Consider the following 18252-nt stretch of genomic DNA (forward strand, 5'->3'; position numbering starts at 1 on the left):
CTAGTTCATCCTTATAATTACATAAGCAATTATCGAAATTATTTGTATTTTGTTGCATTTTTGGTAAACGTATTTAAATAACAGTGTAGTCATTAAAAGGAGTTGGATACTTACACAAGAATGCTAAAAAAAAAAAAGACTGTAGCCAGTGGCGTATTTACAATTTTGTTTCGGGGGGGACTTTGCCTGAAAATGTGAAAATTCTGCAAGATATTTCATATACTTTACTATAGTAAGTAAGATTTCGGGGGGCTTAAGTCCGGAAGCCAACCTAAATACGCCACTGATTGTAGCTATCATGCAAATCACGAACGTAAGTTACCATTAAAAATCTAGATACGTTAAACTTGCGAAAATGAGTTAGAAATAGACCTTTTAGCACATGGCCACAAGAAATAATAAATTTATTTAAAATTTTAAATGGCTGGAATTTAAAAGGTTTTGTTTGATTATGTTGAGTTACAGGATTAGGATTAGAATTTAGATATCTGAGCTTTTGGCATCCATAGCCATGTTAGCCCATCACGTATGAGGGATGACGTCCCTCGGAGATCACACTATCCGAAGAAATGGAAGGAAGGAAGCGGGCTGGTACCTGTATGTTGGGTACCATCCCGGCATTTGTCTGATGTGAATGAGGAAAACCCAGGAAAACCTTATTTAGGATCGCTGTCCTGAAGAAGGTTTTACACTTTTTTGACCGAGTGTCCCCACCGAGAATCGAACCCGGGACCGCTCGCACCAATATGTTGATTTACAAATTGATTTTTGAACAGCTACTACATCTGTTAAAGCAACCGAAATAAACATAACTAGACGAAAGCTGGAAAGAAAATGAATTATTTGAATTATGACTACATTTACGACAGTATTTACTTGAGAAGAAGTGAGAAATTTTCTCAGTTGTTTGTTACTTCCATCACGTTATATACGTATTGTAACTCTAGGTTACTAGTTTTAACCACCATGAAGCTTTTACGAGTTATTTACAGGCATTGCAGTTTCGCCCTACTTAAAAATAACTAAATATTACCCTAATTCTAGTTTAATGCCCCACGATTATGCACCGAGGCTGAGAGAGACGGTGGTGATGATAACGAATGAAATGGTAGATATAAGAATGTGAGAGAAAACGGGAGAAACCCGAGAGAATCCACGCTTATGGTGTTTGTCCACTACAAAGTTCACTTGACGCGCGCGAATGTATCAACAATATTTATTTTACTTCGCTGTACGTTTCTCGTGCTCCTTTTAGATCAAAGAGGGCCAAAGATGAAAATCAGAACTCTATGCGAGACAAAATAATTTATTAGAAACAACAAGGGCGCCGATTTCTCTGTAACTTTGGGGGGGGAATACATATAACAATACTTATAAAATTAAAAATTTATAAAAATACATGGGGGCCCAGATAAGCTTTGGGGGGAGGGCGGGCTCCCCGGCCTCCCCAGGATCGGCGCCCTTGGAAACAACAATGGTATATTTTACAAAATCCTGTTAAAACTAAGTCCTATTAATGATTTGTTTCTCATACTGCTTTGAATTGGAATAGGCCTACATTGATTCTCAGAACTGAAATTAAATGTTCGTCTGTCAGTGTGCTTCTACTGCAAATCTTTCGAAGTAATTCTATTCTTTTTTTGAGTCGTCAGATTAGGAATCATATCGTGGGACCAGGTAGAATATTTCTGGGAACCGTATATGGCCAGTGGGCTGTAGTTTGCCCATCACTCTTTTAGATAATCAAATTTCCATTGTTAAATTTTGTAAAAGTATAATATTCTTTCTTGGCCTCCGTAGCAACCAACCTGTTCTGTATTCATTTAAAAAATCATGAAAAGTTCAGCATATAATATTAAAAAAAAATAATAAAAAAAATTAAAGAATTGAGATTTGAAGAAGTACTTTGTGAAATGGATAATGTGTTCATACACTATTGCTGAAAACTAAATTGGAATTTGCTTGGTAAAAATTGAGCACAACAGGTGTTCAAATATCCAATATATGAAACAGCAAGACATCCACATATGTTTGCTTTCTTTAGATGATTCACATATCCTGGACGTGTTTCGTTATTTCCACCTGTCAATGCCAATTTTGAAAAGAAAATCGTTCTGTGATCTGTTACTTATGACGTTTTATTTTCCCGTATGTTGCAGTAATTTCTTCACCTGACAGATGTCAGACATCAAAAGTATTTGTTCTATTGTCCCAAACACACTATTATTTGTCTACAACTCTCACACAGTTTCCATCAAGAATCACGCAAAGATATCTCCCAAATCTATATTAAGAAGAGAAACACTTGTGGATCTGGCAAGACGATTTTAGAGCTCAGGTAAGACTAGTCTCCACATGTTTTGTGTCAAATTATATAGATTCATACATAATCTGCCAGTTAAATTACCGAGCAGATGAATTCGATTTAATAACAAACTAGATCTAAAACTGTCTTCATGATTCAAATCTTTTATTTGCAAAGTATTAGAAGAAGGTGAACTCACTGGTGCCTAAGTGGTTAGCGTAGACGCCTTTGGCGTGGAAAACCCAGGGTCGATACCTGGCAGGAGCTCTTGTGGTTCGGATCTCACGTTAGGTTGTAGGTTCACGTCTCATATAGCCTCGTTGCTGAAAGGGACGCTAAACTAAAATCAAATCAAATCAACCAAACTGATGTTATCTTTGATAACCAAATGTCTAAGCCATACTATTAAGTTGGAAACGTCAAATTTGGACAGGCAAGGGATAATAAAGGAATTGTCGAAATGCGTATCTTAAGGAGAATAGGAAAAAGGGTTTTATTTTTTACGAGAATATAGGATATCAAAAGTTTCTGAAGTTGGGGGAATGAAACTCGGCAAATAAACTTCTGATAACAAATAAGTGTTTTAAAAATTAAGATCTTAAGTTGAGGAAGGAAATGAAAGAGGCAACAAACGTAGTAACCTAATTTTCCATTTTATTCTACGGTATATTCGTAAAATGCTCAAGGTGATTATTCACGTAAGTTGAAGCTTGTTTACATAAACTCTTTATTTTAAATATGCGAACACGTGTTTCAACGTTTTTACGGAAATTCTGCTCCCAAAAAGGGGAAGGGGGAGAGGACAACTTCTATAATATTCTAATTTTCTATTTTATGTTAATAAAATCCTCAATGGTGAGGGTTTTTCTAAATTTTTTTGAGTTGAGGTGAAAATTCAGTATATAAACTTTTTATTAAAAATAAGCGAACAAAATGAAGCATGAAATATGTTTTGCTATTCGTCCAAAAATATATGGGTGATACTTCTTAAACGTTAATTTGAGCTGTAACAAAGTAAATTATGAGATGGGCTCTGAAATTAATTACTTTAAAGAAATCGTAACACTTTTAATTTCTCGTGACCCAGCTTTAAGTACAAGACGGTACACCTTTGCATCCATAAAGTTTCACTGTGTTGATTGGTCTGTAAATACAGTGTATACTTATAATAAAGACTTGCTATAAAATAAAATCAATGAAAAATATTTCTACATTCGGAGAAATTTACTGATTTTTGGTATTGTAGATTCCCGGTCACAATTAAATAACTATCCACTATACGACTCAGGCCCGAATCCGCGGGGGACATGGGGGCACCCCCCTAAATTTTTAGTGGCCACCTCAGATTTTCACGGTAAGCTTACAAAAGAACTATAATATGGTGATGAACTATAATACGTTTGGATCGTCCTCCCCTAACTTCTACCGCCCCCTACATTTTTGGGCTGGCTACGGATCTGATATAACTTTATTAGATAATGGTCAGCGAAGCTGAAAAAGAGAAAAAAAAAGTTTCATTAGAGTCCAGCAACCAGACTTACAGACAAGAACTCTGTGTATAAGACAGGCGATTCGAGACAATTTTATGGTCGGAACAACTTCAGAGCAACTCACATTCTTGACTGTTTAATTGTTGAACATTTATTTATTCAAACACAGAACTGAAATATTCAGGGGGATCTGAAGGTTGTCGCAAGGAGGCTAACCCACCTGATTACTTCGCACTATGAACCTGACTACAGTACTAATAGTTTTAGGCCTATCGGATGTTTCTCCCACTTTTTCTGTCTAAAAGAACAAATCTAACATGTAAGATAAAACATGTAATCTCAAATATACATTTAAAATTAAACGATAATTGGATTAACTACTTATGAATTATTCTTTATAGTCCAGTGAAACTACGAACAATATAGAGGAAGAGACTATATGTTAGTAGCATTGTAAACACAATAAAAATGTTGATAAAGTACCATTAAAAGTTGAACGTGAAGTAAAGTTGTTATAAAAAAAAAAAAAAAAAAATCGCTGTTCACTTTTCCTGTTAAAGTTCAAGCTACGTCTAATGGAGTCGAGTCCAGTGTTTCCTGGAGAAGTTTATTGATTGAGAGCTTCCGTTCAATATTTACAAACTTTTGAGAGTTCACAGTAGGAAGTCTGTGACATCAAGTCGTTAGAAGCTTTGGATACAAACAGTTTGTGAAGGACATATCAGAATGTCCTGCTATTGTTTCTATTCAGTTAAAAAAAAAAAAATGCAGCTGACAGGAGGATGTACAAAAAGTTGGATGGATGGCGTCGTTCCAACTTTTAACCAAGAATGGCAATTTCTTGCTGAAACTGTGCAATGTGTAGGTCAAATGATTATTATAAATTGAGTGTGTGATATAATTATTATTATTCAAGTATATTCATCTCTATTCTAAGTATACAATCAGTTCTATAAGTTAAACATTAAAAATGAAATGAAATGAAATCTTTGAGTTTTACGTCCCACGGTTATGCCGGTTAGGCTAAAGGAAATGGGAGAACCCCGAGAAAACCCACGAGCACGGTGTTTGTCCACCACAAGGTCCACACGGCGCGAGCTGGAATCAAACCAGGGACCTCAAGCACCGGAGGTGAAGGCTCTACCACTGAGCCACCGCGTCCCCCAAGTTAATCATTATTCATGTAGGGTGAAACCGAACATTATCCGTACCTTTAACTACTCTGGTAGGGTCTCCATCATAATAAATTATGTTATTCTCTAAATTTAAAGGTGCTGAATAGATTACGCTGGTTCTTTGTCTACTTTCATAGTTTGGTGTGAACTATCATTATATTAATAATAACATAAATACTGTGACATTTTAGTCACCAGAGTATAAATGTTAGTACTTTTTTATTGAACGTCGTAAATGGTAAACTAAATTTATATTTATGGTTTATGCTTTTATAAATTTTATGTTTTATATATAGAAGGCTCAAAATCGTCGGTAAATCCACGTACAGGCGTATTTACATGCTTTTTATTTTACAGGAAAGCAATTTGAAATTCTTTGTAAAACGCTATACCTTAAATACTATCTTCAGAAACACTAAAGTCAAAGCTTTCTTGCTACACTGTTAAAAATACTTTCTTAACTCTGAGAAATCGTTTCTTATCTATGCACCGATAATATCTTTTCTTAGAAACTAGAGTTTGAAACTTTCATTAATGAAAAATGAAGAAAAGTATATGTGGTTGTATAAAATGAAACAAGAAAGTATATTGTTACTTTCATGATGAATGAGAATTGCCAAACCTCATTTCTAAGAAAATATTGTCTCGGTGCACAGATAAGAAACGATTTTCCAAATTTAAGAAACTATTATTAACAGTGTACAAACTTTCGCAACACTGTGGTGAAAATGAAATGTATAGTAGGGTGCAGTGAAAAAAATCAAAAGTGTGCAATTAAATAACACTAGGTGTCAAAAGTTGTGTATTGACTAGTATAACATTCGTGATTTTTTTTCTGAATTTTTGTACTTCGTCTTCATTCCCCGCAAGGGCCTTAACATTTTGCATTTTTTTAATGAAAATTTGAATGTTTTGAAAATATTGATTTTTTTAAAGAAGCTGCCCAGTCAAATCGAACTAGGTGACAAAAGTTGCATAATGACTAGATTGACTACCCCATTCATGATTTATAAAATAATTTGCATATTCATTCCTCACAAGGGCCTGAAATTGTGCAGTTTTTTTTTTGGAAATTTTGCCTGAAATTTTGCAGAATATGTTCTAAGGCATATTCTACAGCATTTAGATGGCGCAACAGTGGGTCCTCAAAAATTCTCGGAAACTATTGGAAAAAGTTTAGTCAATTGTGAGGATTTATCAATCGTTAATTTTCAAGTGATTTAAGTTTCCTTGCCATGGAAGAAAAAGACGTCAGACACCGTAACACAGACCAAAGATATATGTGGGATATTTGGAAAGCAATCTCTGCTGGTGAGTGTTCACCGAATCTTGTCCTAGATAATTATCCAATGCAAGATGAATCACTACTACTAACATAGTGCTTAAAGTGTACTTAAGCACTACTGACCCATCTTCAAACTTGAAGGAACTCGTTACATTCATCATGAAAGTGTATGCTCCGATGTGGTTTTACATTAAATGTAATCCTACTTTCAAGGATGCCCCTGTGAACTTATAACGTACTATAGCTTTTTCACGGTACTTAAGCAATGAACTGAAGCTCATTGTAGATAGGACAATTCGGCCAATGGTTTCTTCGCGTATCCTGCGAATTTACTGGTACCTATGCTCGCCGATGATCGAAAGCATATTCGAGAACTAGTTACGCGTAGAATCCTTGACACAAGGTCAAAAGCTCAAACCAAACACCTCCTGTACGCAAGTTCAGTATTCCAGCAATCCACTGTAGTGGTCAGGATTTCATTGACCTAATCAACTGGCAGGAACGCAAAGTAACCCTGACGAGACATTTGTCGGAGTAGGATCTACAGAAATGTGTAACAGGAGGCTCATCTGTCCTTCCACCTGTTTTTCATTTGACATGTCAAACCCAAGCAGTTGAGAGGTGCGTTAAAACTGTTACCGAAGCTTCGTCTGAAGTGTGTAGTGTCTTAGCTCGAGATGGATTTATCAGAGCAAGACTTTTGGATATGTCAATTATGCCTATATTCGAAACAAAATCTGAATACAAACCAACGAGTTAAAGAGATTTCCAAAGATAGGGTGGATGGGAGGAACTCCTCGTGGCAAGTTCTCAGTGGTTTTGGGAACCAGCAAAGAGCAGCATATCAAAAGTAATTTCAATGGAAAATTGTTAAATTTACATAGTGTATCTTAATATTATGTTTAATATATTTCAAGATATTACTGTGAAATTGCATTTTAAAACTTCTTGGAGGTAACGAAGATTAAAGAAAAATATTTTTAAAAATAATAGCGAATTATGGTAGTCACGCAAAGGCTTGAACTCTAATAGGATATTATTTGACAATTCTTGAAAATTGTCAATGTATGTATTCAATGAATTTTGAGATTTACTGTATAAATTCCAAAATTTTAAGGCCTCTGTAGATAATAAGATAAAGCACAAAAATTATTTCAAAACCATGGGTGTTATGGTAGTGAACACAACTCTTTCTTAAGCAAGTGTGAAGTGATTTGGCGGATTTTAAAACCTTTTTAATATTTTAAGTGGAATTTCAAAATTAACCATAAAAACTGCAAACTTTCAGGCCCTTGCGGAGAATGAATATGCAAATTACTTTAAAAATCATGAATGGTGTATTCAATCTAGTCATTATGCAACTTTTGACATCTAGTTTGATTTCCTTGGGCAGTTTTTAAAAAATTCAATATTTTCAAAAAAATTAAATTTTCATAAAAATTGCAAAATTTTAAGGCCCTTGTGGGGAATGAAGATGAAGTACAAAAATTCCGAAAAAAATCACGGATGTAATACTAATCAATACACAACTTTTGACATCTAGTGCTATTTAGTTGAACAACTATGGATTTTTTCGCTCCATCCTAATGTGTAATCCTATGACGTTATTCGAAGAATTTCAAAATCGCTTTTCTGTAAAATTAAAACCATGCAGGTACCTGTACGTGGGTTTACCTACAAAATGTTAAAACTAGAGAAGACGTTACCTCCTGCAGCTAGTATATTTTCAAGTGGGAATGAAATTACATGTTATATAAAATACATCAAAAGTTGAAAATCGTCAGTGCCGTGCCGTGGAGAATCAGAGTCTTGGACGAAAGTATACGACGGCGTCCCCCTCTTACATATATATGAATAAGGCCGACAGTCCAGCCGCGAAGTACCACAATGGTTGGCGTGAATTTTCAAAATTTTCAAAAATAATCCCTGCTTTTTCTTGATTTTGATCACTTTTTATTATTTTTCTTTCCATATTATATATATATATATATATAGATATAGATATAGATAGATAGATAGATAGATGTTTTTTCCTCCTGAATTTTGCGCCTCCTTACTTCGGCGCCCGGGGCCGTCGCCCCGCTCCTCCTACGGCACGGTACTGAAAGTCATCGAAAGTCATGAGAATATCTTGTGTGTACGTGCCCTTATGGGTCAGAATAGAACAAAGAGAACTTGAAGAGGTTGATAATTTCAAGTATCTGGGAAGTATTTTCACAAGAGATGCTTACTGCACCAAAAAGATCAGGTTTAGAGTTACCATAGCCAAAGAAGCATTCAACAAGAAAACTTTACGCTTAACTAACTGGCTTAATATTGGACTAAAGAAATTGGTCAAGTGCTATATACCGAGTATTAGATTGTATAGTTCAGAGACTTGGACATTACGGAAGTTATAGAAGAAATATTTAGAGAGCTTCGAAATGTGGTGTTGGAGGAAGATGGAAAAGATAAAATGGAGAAAAGATAAAATGTGGTGGATTCTCACAACTTTGTTAATTGCACTTAATTCAGTTGTGCTCTAAACGTTCTTAATGGAATCTACCATAGCGTAGCAAGTTAAATCCTAACAGATGCCACAAAATTATCAGGTCTCACGATCTCTCGAATAATCTTCATTACGTCTGTACTATTGTTCTGACATCTGTTGTACAGGCCTCAGTTGCTGTAACAAAACAGTTTTATTTATCGCTGTTTTAAACTGCAGAATCACACGATTGATGGTGGGTAATGGAATCTGCTTCTATAAAGCAATTTGTTTCTCGTTTATATGCTTTTGAACTGTTCAACATCAATCCCTCCATTCTGTGGCATCAAGACTCGAGTTGTACTGCTAGACTGGATATATCACCGCAAAACAAGCTTTCAAATAAATGCATACTAGCACAGTTATCACTAAAACAGCAATTTTTATCAAATGTAGCATTTCCTTAGTTGTAAGTTATCTTTACCTACCTCCAAGTCTATATATACTTTTCCTACCTCCAAGTTAAACGTGGCGTATTTGACTGATCAGGGGAGCTCATGACATGAAAACATGATTATTATTAAAGGGTGGTCCAACTACAATGCACGATGTTAATTATGTGTCATACCGTAACGTCAAGGTTTTTGCCCAACTTAATTTCACATTTCTTTGTTTCAGGGTTTGGCAAAGTCAACCATGGAGAGGTACACAATTGAGCAACGCGTGAAGATTATTGAAGCCTTTTACGAAAATGGACGTTCAAATCAAAATGCATTTCGTGATGTTTTTGGTCAGCATAATCGACCAAATGTGTCAACAATCGGGAGAATTGTGCGCAAATTTCAGAAAACAGGGTCTGTAGGAAATGTGAAGACAGCTGTGCATGCTCGCCAAGTTCGTTCTGCGGAAAACATTGCTGCTGTTCGCGATAGTGTGGCAGAAGAGCCGCCAACCTCGACTCGTCGTCGTGCCCAACAATTGAATATCTTACGAACATCACTGATGCAAATTTTGAAGAAAGATTTGAATTTACACGCTTACAAGGTTCAATTGACTCAAGAGCTGAAGCCTACTGACCATTTTTAGCGTCGTCAATACGCCGAATGGTTGGTTGAACAGACACAAGTGAATGGTGACTTCACAAAGAAAATCATCTTCAGCGACGAGGCACACTTTCACCTCAGTGGATTCGTTAACAAGCAGAATTCGTCAAATGAGAATCCACGAGTAATTGTTGAAAACCGATGTATCCACAAAGAGTGACTCTTTGGTGCGGGTTATGGGCTGGCGGTATCATCGGGCCGTACTTTTTTGAAAATGAGGTCGGTCAAGCAGTTACCGTGACTGGTGTTCGCTATCGCGAGATGATAACGGTCTTCTTGTGGCCAGAAATTGAGGATATGGACCTGGACGATATGTGGTTCCAACAGGATGGTGCCAAGTGCCACACAGCCAACGAAACATTGGCTCTTTTGCGCGAAAAATTCAATGGCCGTATAGTCTCACGTGGTGGCGATGTTAACTGGCTGCCACGATCATGTGATTTGACACCATTGGACTTTTTTCTGTGGGGATATTTAAAAGAAAAAGTGTACGTCAATAAGCCAAGAACAATTCAAGAGCTAAAGGATGCGATAATTCGGCACATTAATGATATTGAACCTCAATTATGTCTCAGGGTCATTGAAAATATGGACCATCGAAAAGAAGTCTGCCACCGAAGCCGTGGCGAGCATTTGGCCGATATTTTGTTTCAAACATAATTGTCATAGATTCTTCTATCATAATAAAAAATATTAAAATTATTCTCTGAAAACTTTGCGTTTTATTTACAATTAACATCGTGCATTGTAGTTGGACCACCGTTTATAAGCGACCTACTACAATCATTGTCCTAATATTTTTTTTTTTAAACGATAGTTGAATGTTTTACGTATTGTACTTTAATCTATGAAATTACATTAATGATTTTGCCAATGTTATGTAAAGTTATAAACTAGTGTTCTAACAAACGGAATAGATCTTCTTACTATAAGAATACCTATAAGTTTCTTTTTCTCAATAATGTAGCCATATTTTATTTCTAACATTTTCTTTATTTTTGTTACAGTTTCCACCACCATGCACTTTCTGTCGCTGGTGTTGTTCTCCCTCTTGCCATTGTCGGCTTACCTCACAGCGCTTAGGCCTAGAGGATTATGTAAGTATATATATATTTACACATATGAATCTCACTCATACATTTCTTGCAAAAATGTATTCAAATGATAAGTGTGTTATGTTCATATATTGTTTACTGTCCATGGGAGTTCTCAGCAGTTTTCATTTTAGGAATTCACATAAGAAAACATTCAACCTACAATATATCAATATAAAGTATAGATCTAAGTGTTCTTCTAGTGGTATATTGGTGAAGAGCTACTTACCACAAGAGCGCCGATTTCTCTGTAAATTTGGGGGGAGCGGGCATTCAGATGCAGAAGGTATATATATGAAGATTTTAAGGCAAATTGCACTCAAATTATGCCAAATATTGTATATTCATAAATACAATAGGGGGGGCCACATGAGCTTTGGTGGGCCCGCCCCCCCAGGATCGGTGCTCTTGACTTACCGCCACAATAGTAGTACTCGTCTACAATAATTCTAGAAGGAAAATACCAATTTGGTCACTTTCTTCTTTGACGAGCATAGCAGAGTGGCTCATAAGAGGAGACTGAACACTTCTAATACTAATAGATACGCTTTCCGTTCACAACAATTTTTCGAGACTAGGCAGACCAAACTCTTACAGTTTGATTGGTTGGTGGATTGGAGTTTACTTTCCCTTTTCAGTACCAAGGCTATAATGAGACGTGAGACGAACTGCTGTAGAGCATTTAAATTTTAATGTTCACTGACCGGGACAATATGAGTCAAAGGCGTGTGTGTTAGCCACTAGACCAACGGAGAGGGTAACTCCTGTAACGTAGGCAACCGTAATAAAAAGAGTCTGGTTCTAAATCTGCACTCCAACACGTCTATTTTCCCGAATATTTGTCGAGTTAATGCTTTCTTTCTACCTGTACTTGAGATATTATTCTGAGGTAAATCACATGGTTAAAGGAAGAAAAGGGAACATACTGAATGTATACTGTTGTTTATAATTCCAGAGAAATGACTGTAGACAGCCGTTTCATGCTTCGAATGATTTAGATCAGTTATTTTAAATTACATGTCCTCTTGAGGTCACAGTTTGGTTCTCGCGTTCTCAATGGTACGGAAGGAAGGTTGTCACGCGGAGCAACAGGTACACAAGTTCAATACTGTGGTCAGTCAAAAATGAGGTCACAACATTAGCATGATGTGGCGGTGCGTTTCCTAAGTAGAGGATGAAATTACCATTTGTAATCGTTTCTCAGGCAACTTTGACAAAAATTGTCTCCAAAAGTGTAAAAAAGCCCGTAATTGTATGATCGTTCGGAATAGGATTTGACAATATCATTCCCTGGAACTTCCAAAAGAAGCGTACAGCACCTTCTTATTAGATACACTTGACAAAACTTTTGGTGGTGATGATGAATCTGTATGTTTCCACTGCATCGACGCCTTTTAGTTTCTGAATTCATTCATTGTCACAATATATTCCAACCAGTTGCATCCCTCTCTCCTGAAGCGTGTGATATTTGCACCACTTGATCAAACCCTTGCTTGTTTTTGATCGTCATTAAACATTCGTGGATCCCAGGGAGAACAAACTTTGCTTAGGCCCAGTTCGTTTATAATCCCATTCTTAGCTTCAGTGTATCACAAATCTCCTGCATGGTGACACTGCTTTTTCCATGATGAAAGTTTTAACATGGGCAATATTGACCTCAGCCAATGCTTTTTTGGACGCCTAGACCTCTGTTCATCTTCCACACTCGCTCGTCCTTCTTCGAGCTCAGACACCCACTTCCGAACAATGTTTTCTGCAAGAGCGCTATCACCATACACATGCATCGTCAAATTGGCGATAAATACACTAAGAAAAAATAGTATGTGGAGTACGTAAAAACGTATGTTACATTTGTAAATTCAGTAGCTTTTGGACTTAACGTACAACAAACGTATAACTGAAAACACCTGTTTTATAATACTTTCCGTGTAGGTGTTCCATTTATTTGTACTTTCCGTATGAAACAATATAGGCGGTCAGGATCTTACACACAAAGGGACATATATATATATAGCATACACCTGACGAATGTAACATACATATATGTAATATATGGAAGACTGTTAGATGTCAGACATCCTGCAACGGCATGATGTGACATCTAAGGGCAGTGGGTATGTAGCATATGGATAACGTATGCTCCGTACTGATTTCTGTAGTAAGCACGAGGATTCCGTATATTTGTCCAGTATACCGCTGTCTAGATAACAGATTTTTCTCAGTGTATCGGCTGCACAACATCCAGTTTCGGTAAGGAATTTCATAATCACCTCTTGCTCTTCAACCAAAAATTCCATGTCCTCGAGCAGAATCAGAAAAATGTCTCTCGGTCATGCACTGTGACTCAACTGCTGAAACCTAGTAAACAAAACATGCACTGCTTAGAGACGAAGAATGGAGGTCTCCGACGCCACAGTTGCTTTCCTGACATGATAAAATATATGGACTTGAGAACAAAACGGTATGTACTTTTGGTGTGCACCTCGTCGGTACACGCTGGCTTATAAGTTTTGGTGAAATGCATTTTTAATGTAAAGGTAAAATACAAATCAAAAGTATATATATATATATATATTTTGGTTTTACGAGAGAGACATAGTTCACATTTCCTGCTTCCTTTGTAGTCGTGTTCTAGGTACTTCGTACTCATTGCACGTTTCGTGTTAATAATTTGGGACTATAAAACCTTGCACTTAACATTTAAATCTCCCATGTTCAGATTGATTTTGGTTTATCTGTACGAGGAAGTTTCTTTACCTATCTGGTACGTTTAAATCTTTTATTCAGTTTCCGAATATCTGCCTGAGATGGCGGTGCAATGTTTGGAAACGACCCACAAAAAATTAACATTACAATATTTATTTACGTGTTTTCATCACATTTTCAGTACAAAAACACACTGTTCTGTAAATAGCTTTCTATTCTATTGAATGCTTATCAACAAACACCATAAAGTAAAATATTTTTTACTCTATGCTAGCACTAGCAGGAGCAGAACTCACATCAACAACTTCACTGCACACCAGAGACTAATAACTGGGGAACTTTTGCTTCAATCTAGTAGCTACTATGGTAGTCAAACCAGACTCTAATAACTGCTAGTGCTAACTTATGGGTCGGATGGTAGAATAATTTGATCATTTATTGCTAAAACGCTATGTGTTTTTGTTGCAGGGCAACCTGTAGAGCCATGCCCGGACGTTAACGTGACAACCGAGGAGTGCGCAGAACTAGCGGAATTGTATGACGAATGTAAAACCCATGATGACTGCCGACCGGAGTTCATGGTTTGCTGCAATCATACCTGTGGACTGAGCATGTGTCGAAGCCCTCCGTTCTACGAGTTCTTGAACCCATTCGTTTTCCAGAAGTACACTGAGGGGCCTAACTAAAAGAAAAATTTTCACCAAATATATATAGAGATATATCTTACTTGGTTATTTGTGAATAGGAATAACATGTAAATCGCAAATTGGAGTACATTGGAAAAATAAAATAAAATTAAAGTATTTCTATTTACTATATTTTGCACAGATTATTTACCAAGTAAAATACGTATTGTCATAAAAGAATATCTTCTATTTGTATATATGCAGAGTGTCTCAAAAGTTCCCTGACATTGGGTAACTGTTATTATCAGAGTTACAACAAAATGTAAGAGGAAAAATCATATCCAAATATGATATTTTCAATCTAAAGTGAAGGACATTTTTAAATCGGGTGAGCCCTTTGGGCTGTACACTCTTTATTCGCCCAATGTTAAACGAAAATGCAACGTTGCCATTAACCTGAACCCACAAGTGAATAAGGTCACTGTCTCTAAAGCTAATATGTCAATGGCCAGCCCCCATTTCAAACAGTAACCTCACTCACTGATGTTGTGGATCCAGGTAAGTGGCAACGTTTCATTTTCATTTAACATTGGACACATAAATAGTGTACAGTCCAAACGGCTAGTCCGATTAAAAAAAAATCCTTCACTTTAGATTGAAAATATCATATTTAGAGACGGTTTCCCCTCTTACATTTTGTTGTAACTCTGATAATAATAGAGTTACCCTATGTCAGGGGACTTTTGAGACACTCTGTACATATATGTCTAAGTCTCACCTCTAATTGCTGTTAAAATGCATTTATTATGTTTCTATTGTAACCAATGAATTGATTTGAAACATTTTGTGCATAACTTAAAAATCAGAAGCCTGCACATCACAATGTTTCACATGCTTACATAGCAGATCAAGGTCTACCGTCATATCAAGATTAGTCATTATCGCATGAATTCGACTTATGTACTTTTTTTTTTTTTTTTTTTTTTTTTTTTTTGTAAAGGGGTAGGACATATATTTCCTTTACAGTAAAACTTCATTCAGCAGCTACTAGAAGAGCGTCAAGTTAGTTGTCAGAGTGGAACATTTTTTTTTCACAATTTGCTGTTTCTGGTCCTAAGTAAGTAAATTAAAAAAATAAATACAAACCTGCAAATTATGCTCAAATCACTGATTCACGACCCCCGTTTCATGAAGGGGAGAAAATTGTTCCAAATTTGTTGTAAAATAACGTCATATAAGGAATATATCAAATTTCCAGTCACCCTGTATATACATACGAAGGATGACCCAAAAATAACCGGAAACGTAGTCCTGCGCATTGTATACTGTAGTACGAGGTTGCGCCACTAGGCGTTGTGGGAGGATCTTTTCTGACTGCATATGTCAAATGGCGTCAACCAACGAAGATGCGTGTGGTTTCTCTGACAGTTCTGTGTGTGTGTGTGTGTGTCTTGTAGTGCACTCCTGATACGAAGAAATGGCAGAGTTTCACGAGGAAACTATTGTGATGATGCAAACAGCTTACAAAAAAAACATGCTCTCAGTAAAACACAAGTGTACGAATGGTTTGTTCGGTTTGAAAGGGGGTGGGGATGACCATCGAAGATAATCCCCGTCTCGGTCGTCCTTCAAGTGCGCAGAGGACAACATCGCCGAAATGCTTGATCTTATCAGAGAAGATCAACGCAGAACAATCAATCAACTGGAAGACTTATCCGGGTTATCCTGAAGCTCCATTCAGCGCATTTTGGAACATTTTAAAGGAAAACTGAATCACTGAATCTTTTCTGTTGGAATGTAAAATATTCGAATCTCCAAAATTAATTACCGATTATTTCATACAAGAACCACTCTTGAAAGATCTGGCTTAGGTACCTTGAAGTCAAACATTTAACTACTTTAAAATGGCGGAAATGGAGGTACTACTTTTCTTTTTATCAGATTTCTCTTTGTAACTTTCATTAGATCTACGCCGCTCGAAGGATGATTTATCATGGATATTGTGATAAAAAGGCCTTGTGTCCATCTTAAACACAAAGTAAATACAACTTTCTTTCAAGTCTGTCTATAATCTTTATAATAAATTAACTAGAAGAATATTATTTATGATTTCAGTTGGAGTAGTAGTCTGAAGAAGGAAGTGATATACTTCCGAAACTGTAACACTTCTAGTTAATTTATAATAAAGGTTATAGACAGCCTTGTAAGAAAGTTGTATTTAGTTTGTGTTTATGATTTATTAATATTTATATTAATGTAATCGGCTTGATTTGATTTTTTTATTTTTAGTTTAGCGTTCCTTTCTGCAGCAACACTATATGAGATGTGGATCTATAGCTTAACGTGAAATCCGAGCCACATGATCTCCCGGCGGGAATCGAACCCGAGTCTTCTACCCTTCGACTTAAAAGGATGAGGAAATATGGATTCCAATAAATGTGAATCGTCCATCTTCTTCTAAATGCTAAAATTTAAACATTCTTAATCATAGAAGTTTTACTCATTATATTGTCGAACATGTATTGCTTATAAAGGTGATTACGTAATTAAAAAGGAAAAAATACTCGTTCTGTTTAGCAATGTAATAATTCCTTGCAAGAAGTATCTTCTCGCACAACAGATGCTGTTCCTCAGTATAAAGGCTGAAGATTGTTTTATATATCACTAATATTGAGAATACAATAATTCACTTTTGATATACAGTATTGTAATCCTTCAAAGCGTTTCGTTTAAGTATATTGATCAGTTTGAGATAGGTAACTGGTTTTGACATTGATTCATGCGAGATTCTTTTTATTTAGTATTATTTCTTCAACTGTAGTTCTATCTACTCTGTTTCCTGATTTTATTGACGTATACAGATCAAATATTTTCAGTCAAAGTTTTGTAGTTTAGGAAGTCTTCAATTTGTATGCTTTGAACAATGTATAGATGTGACTGGCAAGCTAATCGCAATGCAGATATTAACTGATGAGTGAAAATATCTCCTGCAATTGAAATTGCTTTTGGAATAACAATTCTCTTTACTTTGTCCATAGTTAGATTCAGGCCCGTATCCAGGGGGGTCTAGGGGGCTGGGACCCCAATAAATTTTTGCTGGCCCCCTAAAATTTTCACGGTAGGCTTGGAAATGAATCATAATATGGTTGGATTGGCCCCCTAACTTCAGCCGGGACCCTCTATATTTTTGGGCTGGCTACCGGCCTGGTTAGACCCGGAGAAACATCAACTGATTTTACCATAGATGTTATAAAATAGAGCATTCTCCTATACAACAAAATCTTGAAGCAATACGTCAAGTTTCGCCATTCTCCACTTTGCCCACTCCGCTGAATAAGATCGCAATGTTTTGAGCCATCATTGATGGCGTAAACGAAAGTAGCAAATCAAATGATGGCAGAAACGATTGTAGCCAATCAGATGAGCCGATGCTCGGTTGTTTTTTGGCTTCATTGAGTTAATAGGATGAAGATACATATGGGCAGATCCTCTATATAACGTCCTTGGATTTTATTAAACTTTCTGGAAGCCAGGTTTGTCAAGTTCAGTGATACCTTGTGCATTTCTTTATTTGAGAGCCGTATGTAGTCTTCTCTGAAAAGGTGTCAAGGAACGTAGGTCTACACACTGACACCCGACACAACTTTACTAATGATATTAAGTATTATAATAAATTGTTTGCTATACTCAAAGATTACTATCTGTTCTTCTTCTCTTACAACGTTAAAGTGTCACAAGATACGAGGTTTTTGTACCGTTTTGAAATTCGACTGCTGCAGCGCTGCGGTTAGCATCCTGCGCATGCGCGCTGTGTACCTACATCTGTTGGCAAGCCAGATGCCATAGACTGAAAAAGTGATGTCGTCATTTCTTCTTCGTTACCATGGTGATCGCCATGTTTTTTCTAAACAAATGTATGAAGCGATAGGACTACTACGAACTATACTGTTAATACGAACACACAGTTAATAATAATTTTAGAATATTTTGAAGACAAAGTA

General features: G+C 36.4%; 1 protein-coding gene and 1 long non-coding RNA gene across 2 annotated transcripts in view; one reads left to right on the forward strand and one right to left on the reverse strand.

Annotated features, from left to right (window-relative positions):
• The window catches only part of LOC145662944 (uncharacterized), a gene marked incomplete in the record, with an annotated part of 1119390 nt that overhangs the window by 260109 nt on the left and 841029 nt on the right, over nt 1–18252 (reverse strand).
• LOC145662154 (uncharacterized) lies at nt 1850–14411 on the forward strand. The gene is made up of 3 exons (XR_014127001.1): nt 1850–2338; nt 10833–10922; nt 14094–14411. It is a non-coding gene; the product is annotated as an uncharacterized LOC145662154 (long non-coding RNA).

The sequence above is a fragment of the Thermobia domestica genome, chromosome 10 (assembly GCF_964235325.1).
Source record: "Thermobia domestica chromosome 10, izTheDome1.hap1.1, whole genome shotgun sequence".
Taxonomy (NCBI): domain Eukaryota; kingdom Metazoa; phylum Arthropoda; class Insecta; order Zygentoma; family Lepismatidae; genus Thermobia; species Thermobia domestica.